This window comes from Lithobates pipiens, unplaced genomic scaffold (assembly GCF_037356315.1).
Source record: "Lithobates pipiens isolate NorthernLeopardFrog02 unplaced genomic scaffold, aLitPip1_a1.2 Scaffold_3, whole genome shotgun sequence".
Lineage (NCBI taxonomy): Eukaryota > Metazoa > Chordata > Amphibia > Anura > Ranidae > Lithobates > Lithobates pipiens.
Window position 1 is genome coordinate 10,795,198 of NW_027507790.1, and position 3,213 is coordinate 10,798,410.

General features: G+C 45.0%; 1 pseudogene; it reads left to right on the forward strand.

The window, feature by feature from the left end:
* Nucleotides 1-2,151: 2,151 nt before the first annotated feature.
* Nucleotides 2,152-2,284, forward strand: LOC143941778 (U2 spliceosomal RNA; annotated as a pseudogene).
* The last annotated feature ends 929 nt before the right edge of the window (nucleotides 2,285-3,213 follow it).

The following is a 3,213-nucleotide window of genomic DNA, read 5'->3' on the forward strand; positions in this document are numbered from 1 at the left end:
AGGAAAGTATCTCCAGATCAACAGGGTCAGGAACAGAGGCAGAAAAGAAGATTCTCCATAGTGTGGTAAATTAGAGAAAAAGTTCTTGCATTTATTTAAAAATTCACAGTTAAAATGGCATGAACAAGCCAAACAGAAAAAAGTGTATAAAAAATTAGCTGCTCCTGACATGTTGCGTCACAATGCGTGTGACTTTATCAAGGGTATAGGAGCTAAGTGACAAAGATGAGCTTAACCACTAGGCTACAGCGCGGACGCCAATTGCCGGGAGGCCATCCCTGGACGTCCTCCTGTTTACTTCCGCGAAGCGCAAACCTGCGAGCGTGCATCAGGGAAATTCTGTGCTGGCCGTGTCCCTTGGACACAGCCAGTCACAGATCGCTGTAAATGACCAATCACAGCGGCCGTTTACAGCACGATCTGAGTGTCCAATGAGAGATGATCTCATATGTAAAATATGAGATCATCTCTCATCGCCGGCTCTCCCTCCTCACACAGAGACAGCATGTGAGGAGGGAGAGACCAACGGCTGCAGCGCCCACAGTACGTCACTGCCATCTGTCCCCACTGCCACCTGTCCCCACTGCCACCTGTCAGTGCCATCTGTCCCCAGTGTCACCTGTCCCCAGTACCATCTGTCCCCAGTGCCACCTGTCCCCAGTGGCACGTATAAGTGCCATCTGTCATCAGTGCCACATCAGTGCCACGTGTCATTAGTGCCACATATTAGTGCCATCTGTCATCAGTGCCACATCAGTGTCAAGTGCCATCAGTACCACATATTAGTGCCATCTATCATCAGTGCCACGTATCAGTGCCATCTGTCATCAGTGCCATCTGTTATCAGTGTCACGTGTCATCAGTCCCACGTATTAGTGCCATCTGTCATCAGTGTCACGTGTCATCAGTTCCATGTATTAGTGTCATCTGTGCCACATATTAGTGTCATCCTTCATCAGTGCCGCGTATTAGTGCCATCTGTCATCAGTGCCACATCAGTGTCACGTGTCATCAGTGCCACGTATCAGTGCCATCTGTCATCAGTGCCACGTCAGTGTCACATGTCATTGTCCTGGTCCTCCAGGGTCTTCAAAAGTGTAATAGTTAGTCAACAAGTGTGTAATTTATGCTCCTAGAACATGTGACAGTGCTCCCTGAATGTTGGGCCTCTCTATATGGCTAGGCTGTGAAAAAGTCCCACACATGTGGTATCATAATACTCAGGAGGAGTAGCAGAATGTATTTTGGGGCATCATCTGTGGTATACACATGCCATGTGAGAGAAATAACCTATTACAATGACAATTTTGTGGGGAAAAAAAAAATCTTCATTTGTGGGAAAAAAATTTAAAATTACAACATCAAAAAGCTCACCATGCCTCTTACTAAATACCTTGCAATGTCTACTTTCAAAAAAGGGGTCATTTGGGGGGTATTTGTACTTTCCTGGCTTGTCCGGGTCACAAGAAATGAGATAGGCCACCAGTACATCAGGTGTGATCAATTTTTTATGATTTGCACCACAGCTTGTAGACTCTCTAATTTCAAAAAGACCAAATAATATCCACTAATTTGGGTTATTTTTACCAAATATATGTAGCAGTATGAATTGTGGCCAAAATTTCTGAAGAAAAATTAATAATTTTCAAAATGTTATCACAGATACTAAGAAAAATGTGTTTTTTCCCCAAATTTTTGGTCTTTTTTCATTTATAGCGCAAAAAATAAAAAACCCAGGGGTGATCAAATACCACCAAAAGAAAGCTCTATTTGTATGAAAAGAAAAGACAAAAAAATTATTTGGGTACATTATTACATGACTGAGTAATTGTCATTCAAAATGTGAGAGCACCTTAAGCTGAAAATTGGTCTGGTCACGAGGAGGGTTTAAGTGCCCAGTTGTCAAGTGGTTAAATATTACTGCTACTCAAAATAACAGCCTTGTAATGGGTAATATGCTAAACATATGCAAATTGCGGAAGTAGAGGTGTCTGGGAATAGCTAAATGAAAAGAGCAATTAACTCGGACTCTCACTAATCTAAAACACTGATAACAAAACAATAGTATATAAAAAAAAAACAAAAAACAAAAAAAAAAACAATAGAAACCCACAATCAGATAACATGGTGATACGAGACAAGGAGACAATGATCGCTTCTTGGCCTTTTGGCTAAGATCAAGTGTAGTATCTGTTGTTATCAGTTGCCAGGAGGTGGTGCTTGCTTCCGTCCCTGCTCTACGGCGAGGTGGAGCAGGGGTGGCGGTTGCTATGCAAAACCTGCTGACGTGAAGGTAACCTGGAGCGGTTCGTAGCTGAAAGGGAAGCCTTCTGATGGGGACCCTGGCCTTCTGGCCTGGATTGGAGCAGCTCTAGCTCCGGTCAGTTTTTTTAGGGAGGGAACGCTGGTTCCCCTTTCTCCCACCGGGGGAACGGCCAGTACTACTTCCCGAATGTATTTAGGTAGGAGTAATGGCAAAGGGCTCTCACTAAGCTCCTGGATGTCCATGCCTTTCTGGCTGGGGTGGGGGCTGCTGTGGTCTGGGCTGCGGGGTCGGGGATGCTTTTGAAAAGCCTGTGGTGATGTGCCCCTGAAGTGGCAGTTCAGGTGTGCCTTACTTTCACTGTGATTTATCACTTTGATGTTTGGCACCATGGCCACCTCACCATAACACATGTCTTTTCACACCTGCCTCTAGGGCCGGGCCTTTTGGCTGGGACCAGAGGAATTTCTGATTCCTGGCTGGAGGGCCTGGTCATTGTGTTACACAATGGCTACCTTTTCACTCTCCTCTTCACTATCCCTTCCCCACTTTATTTATTTATTTATTTTTTGTGTGTTGTGTCTGGCTTGGTTCGCCCTCTCTCTCTAGGGGTCTCCCTTTGGTGGGAGCCCCAACCAAGTACCTGGGTGGGTCTGTTTCAGCAGACCTTCCAGAGAAAGGTGGTCGTCTGGTTTCGGCAAGATGGGCCATGTATGGTACCTCAGTCCCCGTCTGGAGCCTAATGCCCTGGGGGATCAGGGTAATGTCCTTCCTCATGGAGGACAGTTGTACACCCGTTGCACGTTTTTGTGTTTTACACTCTTGATGTGTGTCCCCTTTTTCTTTGGCACCGGGTGGAAGTTTTTGGGTGTGTTTTGCACGCCACAGGCTTAAAAAATGAGACAATGAGATAATAGATCCAAATTTAAAATAGCATTAAAGTGAATAAA